We start from the raw sequence: 18,402 nt of genomic DNA, 5'->3' as shown, positions 1-18,402 counted from the left end.
TTTGCTTTAACTATGGAGTTGCAGAACAGATAAAGGTTTGAAACTTGTTTGAGATGATTAAGAAAACATTCAGCAATCCTACAGAAGTGGAATCACTCAATTAGGTTCAAAAATGGATTTTTAATGAATTAAAAGCTAACAGCCATGTCTGCAGAACACACAGAATAAGTTTAATTCACCACAAATCGTACACAACTCATAAAAATATGAGGTCAGCTGCATCTGAAAGGTACTGAAAAGGTGGTTCTTACCCAACTGGTTTCATTCAAAAATTCGTTTCCAAGCTCCTGATTTAATTCGACAAAGTCAGATCTGACCAGATCTTGATCTGTGAACCATTCCAATTTCATTAGGTCATTTGAAGTGAACCCAACGCCAAAATGAAGGTACTGGAGAGGGCTTTTACCCAAAGTTGAGTTTGCTCAAAAAGGTTTTGTAAAACGGAAGAAATCTAACAAACAATGATTCTGCATGTTTGCAGAACTTTATTTATCATGCAAAATCCGTAACGAATTTGAGGATGAGACCAACGCCAAGTTGTAGATATTTTGAATACCTATCTGCAGAACTTTGAACCACTCGATTTGGATCTGCACACGAGATTTGGTGGATTTTACAAGATCGTACCAGAATCTGAAACAGCAAGAAACAGAAATTACTGCAAGGTTTTGGACGAACTTTGCTCAAGAACTTCAGATCTGAGGATAGCTCAACCTTCTCCATGCTTGGACCAACATGCACCTGCATCAAGATCCAATCTTAGCAATGGAGGGAGAAGAAGAGGAGATTAAACCATCTAAGGTTGGGGAGAAGATGGAGGGGGAGGCTCTCATGGTGAGGATGAGCTTGAGGGAGGAAGGAGCTGCATCTTGGTGAGCTTTCCATGGCCATGGCCGGCCATGAAGCTAGGAGGAGCAGCAATTTCGTGGGGAGAGGTAGGAGGAGAGTGTGTGGGAGTGGAGGAGAGAGTGGGGAGTGGAAAAGTGAGAGCAAGTGAGGAGGGGGTGGGCTGCCAAGCCCCTTTTATAGAGGGAGAGGGGGTGGGCTGCCTCCTCATTGATTGGGTTGGTTGGGAGGTAGCCTCTTCATTGATTGGGTTAGTTGGGAGGCTGGTTTGGGGAAGAGATATTTGACCCAAGCTGAATTTATTTGTGGCATTGGGAAGGGACAAAGGAGGAGAGGCTTCCCAAGGTGGAGTAATTATGTGAGAGAGAGGGAAATGGAGAGGCATGATGCATGTGTGCCATGGCATGGCCGGCCACATATTTTTGGCCATGCACAAGTGATCAACAAGAGATAATTGCTACACATGCATGACACCTAAGGTTGAGTGCCTCACAAATTACTAAAATGGTGGCCTAAAAAGATATACAATTTTAGGCAAAGTGATACTAATGCACAAGGGTGCTAAAGTAGATGGTGGTGACATTCTGACCTGATAAAAGATGTGTCCAAGAGATGATGGTGGTGATGGTGATTTAGACAATGGTAGAGCAAGGCTAGGAGAGATGGTGAGTGAAGTAACCATATACTCACAAGGATGAATATATTGACATACATCATCAATTCATGAGGTCAAGGTGATGATGGAAAATAAATAGAGGAGTGAGATAGGCATAATGAAATATAAGTTGCTCTTCAAATAAGAGGTCAATTGGGAGTGGTTTGAAAGTATCGAATGATCATCCATTTGATCCAGAATTGGAGGATGAAGGAACATAATGGGTAGATTAGAGATGTACACAAGATGTGCAAGGGTTGTCATTTGGAATAGAACTTGTTTCAAAAGTATTTGAAACACCTCAATTGTCTAGGGGACAATTGGTAATGAACTCAAGTGGAATGGAATTTGAAAATATTGAGAGAGAACTAGTTGGAACATAGGAGTTCAAAATGTTCCACTTACTTTCTCAAATAAAGTAGAGTTTTCTCAATCTTAAAAAAACAAGAAATGGTATAAATACCTTAACAAGCCTTTTTGTAAAAAGGAAAGCAAAATAGAGAGTATTGTTTTATAAATCAATACTTGGTAGAAATGGGATGAAAAACAAAACCCATTTCAGTTCCTTGTTTTCTTTGAAGAGAAATCTTGGAAAGTTTTAATAAAACTAGAAGTAGTTTTGTGATCAAAACTAGAGAAGGAAAACTGTAGGATTTTTGAGGAGGGAAACTAATTTAGGGAGGAGTGTTCTCAAGGGTAGATGGTGGCTACAAAATGTATCCATCATTCCCACTCTTGGTTTTGTGAAGATTAAACTTGAATAAAAACAAGAGGTAAAAGTGAAGGAAGTGATCTAGAGTTGAATCATTGGATAGGGTATAAGATCAAGTTGAATATATGTGATGCAAGGGTAGAATGAGACATGCAGGATGTGGAAATTATAGAGGGAGATGCACAGATGAGATCCATGCATTGAGATCACAAAGTTGTGAATTAAGGATGATTGAGCTATCTTGTACCACAAAGAGAAAATCAAGATGGCACACCCATGTTGTCATCGGAGAGAGGTTTGATGTAGTAAGAAGGAAAACAATTCTTCCTAAGCCACACATGTGTTTTATTTGGTGAGTTGCTTGTTTAACCACTAGGGGTGTTGTTCTATGAGGTGGCTCAAGACAAAACTCAACAAGCAAATCAAGACAATACATCTACCAACAGATCAAGGCAATTCATCACAACAAACAATCAAGGCAATTCATCTAATTAGTCTTTAGAAAAAGTTTTTGTTCCCCCTAATTTTTGTAATCAGGATAATTAATCAAGGTTGCAAAAGTTGGGGTGTTACAGATCTTCCACCCTTAAAATAATCTCGTCCCGAGATTAGTGAGCGCAGAACAAGAGGGGTTGTAAAGCTTAACGAAAGTTAGACTCCATTCTTCTGTCGGCGTGCCGTTGTTGAGGGGGTCGCAACTTCAGCTTCTGAGAGACATGATGGATTACTGCCGATGGCGAACTTCATGAAGAGGTTGACTACTCCGTGCAGATGTTGGATCTGTAGCTTCTTCACGATCCTAGTGGAGGTTCAAGACTCGTGGGAGAGTTAGTGCACCCAATGGTGCTTGAGCACGGTTGAAAACTCTTTAGAGTTAGCTTGGTTTTAGTGGAAGACGAAGTCTTCCACCCTTAAAATTGTTCATCGGGGAGGGGCGTTAAAACCGTAAGCTTCCGCCACGGGTCTTGTCGGGCGCTCCTTGGAGAAGTCACCAGTCTCGCGTCTTGAGGCGAACATCTTCAGAGGTTGATGTGTAGTCCATAGCTTCGAGGGGAGTTAGTGCAATCCCACGTTTCCAACGTTGTTTTAGAAAGATATAAATTTGGTGGTTAGCTCCAACTTTTAGTGGAAGACGAAGTCTTCCACCCTTAAGATTTTTCATCGGGCTTTCGGAAAAACTTAGAGCTTCTGCCTTGCGGTCCTGTCTGGGGCTTCTGAAGAAGTCGTCGATCTTCCTTGTTTAGTTGAAGAGTCTTCGGGGGCGACATGCAGACCACAACTTCAAGAGGCACTCACGGTGTTAACTAAACCATTGAGGACGCGCGGTGAGTTAGTAAGTTGATGAAACACCTAGTTGGTATCCATATGGAACAGCAACAGAGGTCTTCGAAGTCAATCATCAGCTGGCGGGTCGGTGCTGACTTATACCAGCTTGGTGAGCGGGTAAGTTGCACCTAGTCTTGAGTTCTTGAGGTATCTTCAAGAGTCTTCACTTGATGAGGACCAGATGAACCATGTGATGTAGCTTGTCTTTGACGCTAATGTTCTCTCATCTAGTTAGACGGTGTGTTAGGGGGGGCTTTCAAAAAGATATCCTCGAGGTTAGCGCGATTATATACCAAGGTTAGACCAAGTTAGTAAGTCTTCTGGTAGAGGTGCGATCACTCGTGAAGGTAGGGCTTCTTCTTTCTTGGCGTAGTGGAGATGCTCCAGCTGATCTTGAAGGAAGTCGGCGTAGATAGGGGTCGGGTTAGTTTTCTTGACGGTTGAAAAACAACTTCCAACGGGTTTAGAGTTAGAGTCTTTCGTTGATTTACCCAATTAATCCATCGGCGAGGTAGATGAGGGTGAAAACATCCCGGGGAGGCTTCCTATGCTAGGTCATCACACTAGGAGTATTTTTCAGGCCGAAAGACTAGAAAAACATACACACAACAAACAAATAAAAGACACTCAAGGCAGCACACTAGTGAACTACAAGCAATCAGCACACCAAACAAGGCACTCTAAGTATCTAGGGATACCTAATACGTGGGGGTAGCTCAATCGAAGCGATTGAGTTTGTCCTATCCATCCTATAGTTTTGGGGCTGGTCACATATGTTGGCGTCTTCATCTTGTTGACATCGTCTTCAACAAGGATTTCTCGAAGCGCTTGGTGGTGAAGCGGCTTAGTGTTGAGTCGTCGATGTCGAGGTGAAGGCGAGATTTGCATAGAACTTCCAGTCTCAACATCCCGGGGACGTGAGGTCTTCGGAGGGGTAGATGTCGAGGTACTTCCAAAGTTGACAACTTCGGTGGCTGGCCGAAAAATTACTAGTCAAGAACTGAGGACTTGATCCCGGACGATCGCGAAAAGGTGCAAGTCCACGGAGGAACAAGGTCAGCTCATTGACGGACTTTGGTGACAACCAAAGGCATGATCTTATTATCCCTTTATCCGCACACTAAGTCGGCTTCCAATCTTCAATAACTCGTTGTTTGGAGATACACGAGTCTTCCCGAGGGATTGATCCCTAATTGAGGTCGAGTCTCCGGTCCGAGTTGGGACATCGTCCAATATGTAGGTTTTGAAGTGGATGAGACAATAGAGTAAGAAATTTCAAACATTTTAATAAAGCGGAGAGATAAGAATTTAGAAGCTTTGAAGAAATAGTAGGAGCAGAAGCTATGCTTCGGACTAAAGAAAGAATTTGTTTCTTAAATAGTTTTTCCCAAGTACTTGTTTCCTAACTAACGTCCATGCTAACTAAGGTCTCCTACAGTCAGGATAGCTCTGATACCAGCTCTGTGGGGACCCCGGACTAGCTGTCCGAAATTCCCTGTTATGTATACGATTCACGATCCCATGATCAGTGCGCCGCGAACACATAACCGAACTGATATCAAATTACACCATCCAATTACAAAGTGGAATAAGAAAATTACAACATGGTCACATGACCGATAAATACATAATAGCCTCGAAGGGCCTAACTAAACATCAGAGTAGCATCATCACTTCAGCAGCACAGTACCCAAGTCATCCGCCATAACCCTACGAGCAACCGATCGGGAAGACGTTCCTAGCTCGCATAGACGTCGCCAACTCTTTCTTCATCTCGTCGAACTCCTTCAAGTCCGGCCAAGTAAATAGCCGGGGACAAAGCCGTGAGTACATTTGGAATTGTACTCGCAAACCATTTACAAAGTAACATATCAAGGAGAACAAGGTACCGAGGACTAACTAGGAGATCAAGAGGGAATGACCACTTATATAACAAGAATATGTTATGTAGAAGAGAAGAAGTGTTTTAGTGGAGTTAGCATCTCAACTTCATGGGTGAAGGAGATGAGAGAATATATCTAAGACATCACTACTTGACTCGATTTAGGAAGATCTTTCACGACATAAACACTTAGGAAGGGTAGACCCAAATTTTTTATCAATTCCTCTCCGACCACCTCATTGTGGTCATCAACCATTTTACCAAGTACTCCAAGTACTCCAACACAAATCCCGTTTCTTTCCTTTGTCAAATATTTTCATAAACAAAACACATCAGGCTAAGCAACAGCCAATCCAACCGTCCATGACCGCGGACACGGCTATTCGAATAGATTTAACTCGCAGAGTGTGCGCACTTTCCCCACAAGATCCGATAAATCCGCCGGGATCATCCCCGGGCCATCATACGAAAGTATGTGGGTATCGGATAACCGATCGAAGCCTTTCGCCCATTCTAATTAGCAAGAGGTCCTACCCTATGGAGTATGTACCTCCCCGGCACCGTGGCAGCTCACCTCCTTTTGAGCGTGGCTCCACCGCCAAGCCAGGAGACCCATAGTGTCTTCCGGACGGGTCAGCCCCGAAGGCCTCCCGTTATACTATTGTCCCAACCTCGACAATCCGGACTCGGGGGTATCCGTACCCTTGTATAGTTATGCGGTGCCTCATGCTAAAGAGAACGAACGTCGAGCTAAGCCCCGTGCCCATGTTGGAGTAATGTGGTTGCGCTAGTTTGTTGTCATGGGTGAGTACTTAGGCGCCAAAGTTTTCGTAATATCCCAACCACTTTCTCATCCCCATCATTTTTACCAAATCCTTTTCTTTTCTCAAATTCTCACTTGGGCATAACATTATACCCAAGGTTTTAACAAAAACTTTTACAACAAGGTAAAACCTTGAGGGTTTTCCCAACCTAAGGTCTATGCGTGACTAAGATGTATAATAGCATAATGATTGCCATCATAACATGAAGGGGTGTCAAGGTCATCCATACTCCAATTGAGCATGAATGGAGATGATCAAAAAGTAGAGCAATTTTAATGATATTATCCCAAGTATTTACTAGAATTAGGGTGTCAGAAGGTGGTGAAACGTGATTCACATACTTAGAGTAAGTACGCAAATATCGAGAGGGGACATTACACACTTGGTGGCAAGTATGTAAAGAATCAAATTAAGCAAACCCAAGGAGACGCAAGAAATCAAGAGACCAAGGATAGAAAGATCTCAACCAAGAACATGGACAACAAAGAGTCAAAGTAAATGGCTTGCCTTGGCTTATTTGTCCCTGTACTTCTTCAACTCTATCAATATAAGAATCCCAACAATATAAATAAAATCCTTGTCCAATTCCACTTCTTCTTCTTCTCCGGAATTGTTCGCATCTAGCGCCGGAAAATATAAAAGGAACACAATCAATCACATTGCATCAACAAGACAACATTCAACAATCAACAACTAACCATGCAGCCAAGGTATAACATACTAAGGACTTATAGATACCACAAACAACTTCAAGAGTTTTAATTTAGAAAACCCCATTTATTTACCTAGTAGAGGTATGAGAGTGCCATGACTTAGCAATTGCCTCTCTCGGTATCACCATGGCACAACTAAGTATCCCCTGGTAGATAACATCATAAAGAGGACAAGTGCATTAGTTTGGCATCCCAAACATTTAATATATAATTCGAAACATTTTTGGAAAAGCGGGAAGTCATCATCTCCATTTTATAAGGCTTACAAAACACTACACGAGAATAGGAAGTAAATGATATGCCACACCGTTTGAAAACTTAAGCCAAACAATTGAATTAAGTTTAAGTTGCAGAGATTTTGTTTTGCAAGAATAAAACATTGGTTGAACAATTTTAATACAAAGAGGTGGTTAAAGTTTTTAAACAAACCAAAAAGTTTTGGTTCAACAATCCATGTCACACATACACAGTACTAATAGTACTTAATATGCATGAACAAAGACTAACAATATTTTTCCTAGATGGCCAGTACTAATACAAGACTAACCCAATTGGAAACACCCAAAAATATCAAACCTACAATTTTAGGAATTTCTTTGAATCTGACTGTACAGAAAACAAGATCTGTAAGCCATAAATCGTAGAAACATCCTAAAAATATGAGGCCACTGGCATTTGAAAGGTAATTAAACAGAGATTCACACGCAATTGGATTTGGGTTCAAATTATTTCTGAAACTCTCACAAATGGATTTACAAGTTTACTGCATGTTTTCACCATTTTCTTTAACTATGGAGTTGCAGAACAGATAAAGGTTTGAAACTTGTTTGAGATGATTAAGAAAACATTCAGCAATCCTACAGAAGTGGAATCACTCAATTAGGTTCAAAAATGGATTTTTAATGAATTAAAAGCTAACAGCCATGTCTGCAGAACACACAGAATAAGTTTAATTCACCACAAATCGTACACAACTCATAAAAATATGAGGTCAGCTGCATCTGAAAGGTATTGAAAAGGTGGTTCTTACCCAACTGGTTTCATTCAAAAATTCGTTTCCAAGCTCCTGATTTAATTCGACAAAGTCAGATCTGACCAGATCTTGATCTGTGAACCATTCCAATTTCATTAGGTCATTTGAAGTGAACCCAACGCCAAAATGAAGGTACTGGAGAGGGCTTTTACCCAAAGTTGAGTTTGCTCAAAAAGGTTTTGTAAAACGGAAGAAATCTAACAAACAATGATTCTGCATGTTTGCAGAACTTTATTTATCATGCAAAATCCGTAACGAATTTGAGGATGAGACCAACGCCAAGTTGTAGATATTTTGAGTACCTATCTGCAGAACTTTGAACCACTCGATTTGGATCTGCACACGAGATTTGGTGGATTTTACAAGATCGTACCAGAATCTGAAACAGCAAGAAACAGAAATTACTGCAAGGTTTTGGACGAACTTTGCTCAAGAACTTCAGATCTGAGGATAGCTCAACCTTCTCCATGCTTGGACCAACATGCACCTGCATCAAGATCCAATCTTAGCAATGGAGGGAGAAGAAGAGGAGATTAAACCATCTAAGGTTGGGGAGAAGATGGAGGGGGAGGCTCTCATGGTGAGGATGAGCTTGAGGGAGGAAGGAGCTGCATCTTGGTGAGCTTTCCATGGCCATGGCCGGCCATGAAGCTAGGAGGAGCAGCAATTTCGTGGGGAGAGGTAGGAGGAGAGTGTGTGGGAGTGGAGGAGAGAGTGGGGAGTGGAAAAGTGAGAGCAAGTGAGGAGGGGGTGGGCTGCCAAGCCCCTTTTTATAGAGGGGGAGGGGGTGGGCTGCCTCCTCATTGATTGGGTTGGTTGGGAGGTAGCCTCTTCATTGATTGGGTTAGTTGGGAGGCTGATTTGGAGAAGAGATATTTGACCCAAGCTGAATTTATTTGTGGCATTGGGAAGGGACAAAGGAGGAGAGGCTTCCCAAGGTGGAGTAATTATGTGAGAGAGAGGGAAATGGAGAGGCATGATGCATGTGTGCCATGGCATGGCCGGCCACATATTTTTGGCCATGCACAAGTGATCAACAAGAGATAATTGCTACACATGCATGACACCTAAGGTTGAGTGCCTCACAAATTACTAAAATGGTGGCCTAAAAAGATATACAATTTTAGGCAAAGTGATACTAATGCACAAGGGTGCTAAAGTAGATGGTGGTGACATTCTGACCTGATAAAAGATGTGTCCACGAGATGATGGTGGTGATGGTGATTTAGACAATGGTAGAGCAAGGCTAGGAGAGATGGTGAGTGAAGTAACCATATACTCACAAGGATGAATATATTGACATACATCATCAATTCATGAGGTCAAGGTGATGATGGAAAATAAATAGAGGAGTGAGATAGGCATAATGAAATATAAGTTGCTCTTCAAATAAGAGGTCAATTGGGAGTGGTTTGAAAGTATCGAATGATCATCCATTTGATCCAGAATTGGAGGATGAAGGAACATAATGGGTAGATTAGAGATGTACACAAGATGTGCAAGGGTTGTCATTTGGAATAGAACTTGTTTCAAAAGTATTTGAAACACCTCAATTGTCTAGGGGACAATTGGTAATGAACTCAAGTGGAATGGAATTTGAAAATATTGAGAGAGAACTAGTTGGAACATAGGAGTTCAAAATGTTCCACTTACTTTCTCAAGTAAAGTAGAGTTTTCTCAATCTTAAAAAAAACAAGAAATGGTATAAATACCTTAACAAGCCTTTTTGTAAAAAGGAAAGCAAAATAGAGAGTATTGTTTTATAAATCAATACTTGGTAGAAATGGGATGAAAAACAAAACCCATTTCAGTTCCTTGTTTTCTTTGAAGAGAAATCTTGGAAAGTTTTAATAAAACTAGAAGTAGTTTTGTGATCAAAACTAGAGAAGGAAAACTGTAGGATTTTTGAGGAGGGAAACTAATTTAGGGAGGAGTGTTCTCAAGGGTAGATGGTGGCTACAAAATGTATCCATCATTCCCACTCTTGGTTTTGTGAAGATTAAACTTGAATAAAAACAAGAGGTAAAAGTGAAGGAAGTGATCTAGAGTTGAATCATTGGATAGGGTATAAGATCAAGTTGAATATATGTGATGCAAGGGTAGAATGAGACATGCAGGATGTGGAAATTATAGAGGGAGATGCACAGATGAGATCCATGCATTGAGATCACAAAGTTGTGAATTAAGGATGATTGAGCTATCTTGTACCACAAAGAGAAAATCAAGATGGCACACCCATGTTGTCATCAGGAGAGAGGTTTGATGTAGTAAGAAGGAAAACAATTCTTCCTAAGCCACACATGTGTTTTATTTGGTGAGTTGCTTGTTTAACCACTAGGGGTGTTGTTCTATGAGGTGGCTCAAGACAAAACTCAACAAGCAAATCAAGACAATACATCTACCAACAGATCAAGGCAATTCATCACAACAAACAATCAAGGCAATTCATCTAATTAGTCTTTAGAAAAAGTTTTTGTTCCCCCTAATTTTTGTAATCAGGATAATTAATCAAGGTTGCAAAAGTTGGGGTGTTACATTGAGTATGCATACTGTTAGAGAAAAACATTGGGCCGCTAACTAAAGCCATGAATCATGGTGGAAGTATCAGTTTGGACATAAAACCTCAATCTCTTATGAGAATATTAACTGTTGTTGAATGCTTAAGCATTAAAAGAGGAGTCCATTATCTGTTGTCTATGTTGTCCCGGTATGGGTGTCTAAGTTGAGAATGATCAAAAGCGAGAAATCCAATGCGAACTTTCTCCTTAGACCCTTGTACAAGCGGCATAGAGGTACCCCTTTGTGACACTTGGTTGAAACATATGTTATGCAATGATAATCCGTGTTAACCCATGCTAATTAGGACAAGGTGCGGGCACTATTAGTATATTATGCATGAGGCTTGCAACTTATAGGATATCTTATACATAACACATATGATTTATTACTACCGTTGACAAAATTGTTTCTTGTTTTCAAAATAAAAGCTCTAGCACAAAAATAGTAATCAATGCTTCCCTCTGCGAAGGGTCTATCTTCTACTTTATTGTTGAGTCAGTCTACCTACTTCTTTCTATCTTAGAAGCAAACACTTGTGTAAACTGTGTGCATTGATTCTTACATGTTTACCTATTGCACTTGTTATATTACTTTGTGTTGACAATTATCCATGAGATATACATGTTGAAGTTGAAAGAAATCGCTGAAACTTATATCTTCCTTTGTGTTGCTTCAACGCCTTTACTTTGAACTTATTGCTTATGAGTTAACTGTTATGCAAGACTTATTGATGCTTGTCTTGAAAGTACTATTCATGAAAAGTCTTTGTTATATGATTCATTTGTCTACTCATTATCTTCATCATTGCTTCGAATCGCTGCATTCATCTCATGTGCTTTACAATAGTATTGATCAAAATTATGATAGCATGTCACTTCAGAAATTATCTTTGTTATCGTTTACCTACTCGAGGGCGAGTAGGAACTAAGCTTGGGGATGCTTGATACGTCCCAAACGTATCTATAATTTCTTATGTTCCATGCTACTTTTATGATGATACTCACATGTTTTATACACATTATATGTCGTTATTATGCATTTTCCAAGCACTAACCTATTGACGAGATGCCGAAGAGCCAGCTTGTCGTTTTCTGCTGTTTTTGGTTTCAGAAATCCTAGTAAGGAAATATTCTCGGAATTGGACGAAATCAACGCCCGGGGGCCTATTTTTCCACGAAGCTTCCGGAAGTCCGAAGAGGAAACGAGTGGGGCCACGAGGCGACGACACGCTAGGGCGGCGCGGCCCAGCCCCTGGCCGCGCGGCCCTGTTGTGTGGCCACCTCGTGACGCCCCCTGACCTACCCTTCCGCCTACTTAAAGCCTCCGTCGCGAAACCCCCAGGACCGAGAGCCACGATACGGAAAACCTTCCAGAGACGCAGCTGCCGCCAATCCCATCTCGGGGGATTCAGAAGATCGCCTCCGGCACCCTGTCGGAGAGGGGAATCATCTCCCGGAGGACTCTTCATCGCCATGATCGCCTCCGGATTGATGTGTGAGTAGTTCACCCCTGGACCATGGGTCCATAGCAGTAGCTAGATGGTCGTCTTCTCCTAATTGTGCTATCATGCTCGATCTTGTGAGCTGCCTATCATGATCAAGATCGTTTCTTTGTAATCCTACATGTTGTGTTTGTTGGGATCCGATGGATATTGAATACTATGTCAAGTTGATTATCAATCTATCATATATGTTGTTTATGTTCTTGCATGCTCTCTCGTTGCTAGTAGAGGCTCTGGCCAAGTTGATACTTGTGACTCCAAGAGGGAGTATTTATGCTCGATAGTGGGTTCATGCCTCCATTAAATCGGGACGATGTGACGTAAAGTTCTAAGGTTGTGGATGTGCTGTTGCCACTAGGGATAAAACATCGATGCTTTGTCTAAGGATATTTGTGTTGATTACATTACGCACCATACTTAATGCAATTGTCTCGTTGCTTGCAACTTAATACCGGAAGGGGTTCGGATGATAACCCGAAAGTGGACTTTTTAGGCATAGATGCATGCTCGGATGGCGGTCTATGTACTTTGTCGTAATGCCCTGATTAAATCTCATAGTACTCATCATGATATATGTATGTGCATTGTTATGCCTTCTTTATTTGTCAATTGCCCAACTGTAATTTGTTCACCCAACATGCTATTTATCTTATGGGAGAGACACCGCTAGTGAACTATGGACCCCGGTCTATTCTTTACATCTGAAATACAATCTATCGCAATACTTGTTCTTTATTGTTCTTCGCAAACAATCATCTTCCACACAATACGGTTGATCCTTTGTTCACAAGCAAGCCGGTGAGATTGACAACCTCACTGTTACGTTGGGGCAAAGTACTTTGGTTGTGTTGTGCAGGTTCCACGTTGGCGCCGGAATCCCTGGTGTTGCGCCGCATTACATTCCGCCACCATCAACCTTCAACGTGCTTCTTGACTCCTACTGGTCCGATTAAACCTTGGTTTCTTACTGAGGGAAACTTGCTACTGTGCGCATCACACCTTCCTCTTGGGGTTCCCAACGGATGTGTCAACTACACGCATCAACATCACTGATGACGCAATCACTGCTGCAATTCTGACTGACAGGACACGACCCGTTGGGCCCATCCTACTTCTGCGTAGTTCTGTTTTCAAGAAATGACCGCTACTCGCGTATAGTTACCAAGGCGTCTCCTCGATTCCTGCGATCTATGATGGAAAGAGGGTCCTCTTAATGAATTGGAAACAACGACACGTGCCCACTCATTCCTTAGGTTTCTTTGCACTTTATAATCTTTCAGATCAAGCTTTCCCTTTTCCATACTTCATCCTCGCATCCTCTTCTCTTTCTTTCATCTTCTTCACTCATAACCGCTGCGCTGCCGCCGTCGCTGCTTCCAGATCTTCATCAGATCCAACAATGGTGAAGAAGAAGAACTCCACCGTCGCCACCAGCGCTGCGAGCAGTGGTGCCGCCACCAAGGTTTCTCCCAATCTACCAAGGAAAGGCGCTCCAGATGCTACTCCCCCAGCTCCGGAACCGCCAACGCCATCAAGCTCCACGGCTGGGCCCTCCCCCGGCGACTGGCCGGCATCTACTACCACAAAGCGTGATGAAAAGAAAGCCCGAAGACTTTGAATGATTTCTTCCGACGAGGGGAACGTCATTCTCCCAGGTGCGATTTCGCGGCCTAATCCTCCTGCTGGTTTTACCGTGATGTTCTTGTCGTTCTTGTACCGAGGTCTCTCGCTCCCTGCCCACAAATTCCTTCATCATCTTCTTCGAGTTTACGAGATCCAACTATGGCAGCTGACCCCCAACTCAATCCTTCACCTTGCCATTTTTATCACCCTTTGCGAAGCGTTTTTGGGCATTAAGCCCCACTTTGGGTTGTGGAAGAAAATTTTCTTCGTGAAAAGGTACAATAGTAGCTGCGGATCCTTTGTCATTGGGGGAGTTGGCTTTGTCGCTCGCAAAGAAGTCAATTACTTCAACTTTCTGATGAAAGAATCCGTGCAAGGGTGGAGACTGAAGTGGTTCTACATTAAGGACTCTTCAATAATTGAATCTCAGCTTCCTCGCTTCTCTGATGTTCTTGAAGCCAAGCCTAAGCAGTCTTGGAAGAATACCCTTTCTCCCGATGAAAAGCCAGTAGTCGACAAGTTATTCGATAAGTTTCTTCGGATCAAAGAAGCCGATGGCCAGACCATGATAGGCACAGAGGTAGCCGCTGTGTTCTTGAAGCGTCGAGTGCAGCCAATCATGGCTAGGGCTCATCCGCTGTGGTTATATTCGGGTCCCAAGGACGAGACCAGGATAAATGCTGCCGAATTATCGGAAAAGGAACTGCTTGATGAAGTTCGGCGCCTCACTCTCTTCAGCCAAGAAGATTCAATCCCGCTGATATCTTCCCATCCACCATTTGATGCTGATCATCCGCCAACGGAGATAAATTCTCCTCTCCATATTCTTACTGCGCTGTTTCCCTTGATGAATGCGACTGCCATTATTCTTACTTGTTTCACTTCGACAGATCCTCATAGCTCCTGAAGACTTGCGAGATTTGTCAGACGATACTTCCGAGGGAATAGATTCTTCAGCCCCTGTAGGATTTCATACTGAAGAAAATGCGAGCCCAAAGAATGAACGCGATGATCCGATAAACTCTGAAGCTGACTTTATTGATCCTCCATCCGCAGCCAACGATATTAGCGACACAGCGGAGTCAATGCATGACGACGACGCTGATCATGCTGCCTTTGTTGATGCAGCTATGGAGGAGGCCAAAGCTTCGCCTGTGAAGAGACCATCCGGCGGCTTTGCCGACGAAGATGATCTTTTCGATCTGTAAGTCCTTGCTTCCTTCCCCAGAATTTGTATTCAGTCCTTATCATTCACATTCCTTTCTTGACTTTTGCCAATTTTATTTTTCGTAGTGACGAAGGTCTCATCGAGACCCCGCCTAAGAAAGTTAAATCTAGCACTGTTCCGGTGAATCCTGCAGCTTCCGAGGCTTCAGCCCCTGCCGCAGCCCCTACGGCCCAAATGTCGACTGCTTCTTCCCTTTCCAAAGGGAAGGATATTCCTTCGGCAGCCGCAGCTCCTTCTTCAGGGAAACCTATGAGTCTTCTTCTGCAACCTCTCCCTGAATGAACCTTGGTTAATAGTTTTTAATTTGATACCTGTTCTTCCTTATCTCCTAAGGATTTGCGAGCTTTCATATCGTCTTTAGAGACTTTCGCCTCTCAATACACTTCCCTGGAAGTGTTATCACCAGATTTTGGCCAAATCAGGAGGTGGGCCGCGATCAGGATGGGCTTGGAAGATTACACGTGGAAGATCTCTGAAGCGGCCTTGCACAGGGAATTTGGGCTAGATTGCCCGTGTATCTTTATTTATGGTAGATTGTATCTAGATTAAAAGTTAGAGTTTATCTCGTGCACGGTTTAGTGCACGCCCACATTAGAAAGTCCGCTGGACTATAAATATGTACCTAGGGTTTATGGAATAAACAACAACCAACGTTCAACCACAAACAAATCTCGGCGCATCGCCAACTCCTTCGTCTCGAGGGTTTCTACCGGTAAGCATCATGCTGCCTAGATCGCATCTTGCGATCTAGGCAGCACAAGCCTGCCCACGTTGTTCATGCGTTGCTCGTATCGAAGCCTTTTTGATGGCGAGCAACGTAGTTATCTTAGACATGTTAGGGTTACCATTGTTCTTCATATTACATGCTTTCGTAGTGCAACCCTTGCATGTCTAGCCGCCCTTACACCTATCTTAGGTGTAGGGGCGGCACCCCGCTTGATCATAGTTTAGTAGATCTGATCCGTTACGATTGCTCCTTGTTCTACAAGGATTAGTTTAATATCCTGCAATAGTTAGGCCTTACAAAGGGTTGGAGGATCCAGCGGCGTGTAGGGTGGCGTTTGCTAGCCCTAGAAAGGATGTTCCGGGATCAACCTCGTGTTGGTTTTTAGGCCCCGTCTAGGATCGGCTTACGGTCACCATGCGCGAGCGCGAGGCCCAATCGTGAGTAGGATGATCCGATTATGCGGTGAAAACCCCGGATCGTCGTAGATCTCATCAGCTTTACCTTGATCAAGCGGGACCACCATATATTCGGACACCTCGTCCGGATCATGGGTGGATCGGCTCTTTGAGCCGATTCACAGGATAACCTGAGAGCCGATCGAGGCTCGTATTTAACGTTTACGTGTGTGCCCTGCAGGAAACTAAGCGAGGCATCATCCACACCTTCCTGACCAGGTATAGGTCGGGTGGCACGCCCTTGCGGTTGGCATCGGCGCGTGCGACCAGGGAGGCTTTGCGGGCCGTCGCTCTGAGGGACTGGGGCCAGCCGCAGCCCTAGTTGTTCCCGGCTCTACCGTGTTGACCGTCTCTGCCCGCCAGGGGGTTTCTGACGTCAACACATTCTGGCACGCCCGGTGGGACAGCCTTCGACATCCACGACATCGCCATCTACATCCGAGATGGCGGAAGACACTCCGGTCACGTACGAGGATCTGCCTGATGAGCTCAAGAAGAAACATGACGAAATCAAGGCGGTCCTCGAAGCCGAACTCATCGGCTCTTTCCACCGAACCCGCGCCCATGGCGTCAGGTGGAAGGGTTTCACACCTGAAGGCGCACTCGATGGAGTGGACCTGTCCGCCCCGTCAGAAGAACGCACCAGGTCACTGAAGTACGAGGATCTGCCCGAGGAGCTCAAAAGGAAACATGAGAGCTCGGTAGAGACTCAAGTCCGTCGCCTGGCGTCAACATGGTGGATCTCAGCCACTCCATAGGCCAGCCAAAGTTCTCCTTTGGTGTCAACATGGCAGGGCTTGCAAGCCGCCATGGCAAAGATGAAGCAGAAAGCAGCCACGCTCGTGGCAAGGATGAAGAGGAGGCCGATCCACGCGACCGGCCCCAAGATGATGACAGGCGGTACCTGGCAGGGGAGGGAATAAGAAGCGTGCGGTATCAACGTCCACTCTCCGAGCACCTCCTCAACAAATATGAGCAGCAACACGACCGACGTCGGCACCACGACGTAGATGATGAAAGGAATTGTCGGTCCGATGCGAGAGGTCGGAGGTACCGTCAACATGATAGAAGCAACGACGGGTACAATCGTCGCGCTGAAGGAAGGTCAAGGGGGCAGGATGACATGGATAGGCAATGGGACTGTCCGTTCTTCAAACATTGCTGGGACTCAGGAATGAGGTGATTGCCAACAATCGAGAACTGCCCAGAATGCAAGCAAAGGAAGAAGGATGCCGCTAACGTGTCTGTGTTCAAGCGTCTAGGGCCTCTCCCGCCTCGGAACAAACACGCTGAGTCCGCTCGGGTGGAAGATCTCGAGGAACTAGAGGACGATGATGAAGAAGATAAATATCATCGGCCCAGGTGGTGCCCTAATGGGCTCAGCCGTTTCCAAAAGCGAAGGGTTCAGCGTCTGCGTGGGTTGGAAGAAGCTGAAAGATTGTACCTGCACACGCTAAGGAAGGCACGGCCCGATCCGGCCGCCAAAATCCGGCGAACCCCGGACGAAGAAGGCCGGCCACAAAGAAAAGAGTGGCGCCCAAGCAGAGGAAAGCCGATGATGATACATCGGCTGGCACAAACATGGTCTTCATTCTTCCAACGGAGTTTAGCGCTCCAAGATTGTATGAAGCACCCGTGGCACAATTAGATCTGCGGCCCACGGCCGGTCATCTTTGAGAAGCCAAAAGAAAGAAGTTACAGGCATCTGAAGGCCCTGTACTTGCGAGGCTACATCAATGGGCAGCCTGTCAACAAGATGTTGGTGGACACCGGAGCGGCAGTCAACATTATGCCATACTCCATGCTACGTCGGTTGGGACGCTCCAGCTCGGATCTGATCAAGACCAATGTGACACTGAGTGATTTCAACGGCCAAGCGTCTGACGCACAAGGTGTTCGAATGTGGATCCGACCGTAGGAAGGAAAACTGTCCCTACGACGTTCTTTATCGTCGACAGACAAGAGCACCTACGCTGTCCTACTAGGGAGAGATTGGATCCACGCCAACTGTTGCATTCCATCCACGATGCACCAATGCCTGATACAGTGGGATGGAGATGAAGTAGAAGTCGTCCATGCAGATGATTCAGTCGAGGTCTCAACGGCCGGCATGGACATTTGGGAGACGTCAGGCCAAGAGCCGCTCTCAGGCATCAATTTGGACGACTGTGAGCGCATCGACGTGACAAGGAACGGGGTTAGGCTGGTTTTATCCACCGGCCTGACCGTGTAACAAAAGCAAATGTCGATGGATAAACATGGCGAGGCTGATCCTTGTGATCGGCCCCAAAAGATTTGTGAAGGGACACCACAAAACC

General features: G+C 44.3%; 1 long non-coding RNA gene across 1 annotated transcript; it reads right to left on the bottom strand.

Annotated features, from left to right (window-relative positions):
- Positions 1–7,066: 7,066 nt before the first annotated feature.
- LOC124699998 lies at positions 7,067–8,495 on the bottom strand. The gene is made up of 3 exons (XR_007001597.1): positions 8,452–8,495; positions 8,294–8,370; positions 7,067–7,104 (listed from the first exon to the last, which is right to left on the bottom strand). It is a non-coding gene; the product is annotated as an uncharacterized LOC124699998 (long non-coding RNA).
- Positions 8,496–18,402: the final 9,907 nt, after the last annotated feature.

The sequence above is a fragment of the Lolium rigidum genome, chromosome 3 (genome assembly GCF_022539505.1).
Source record: "Lolium rigidum isolate FL_2022 chromosome 3, APGP_CSIRO_Lrig_0.1, whole genome shotgun sequence".
Lineage (NCBI taxonomy): Eukaryota > Viridiplantae > Streptophyta > Magnoliopsida > Poales > Poaceae > Lolium > Lolium rigidum.
Note: the sequence above shows the minus strand (reverse complement) of the source record. Positions and strands in the feature narration are given on the sequence as shown.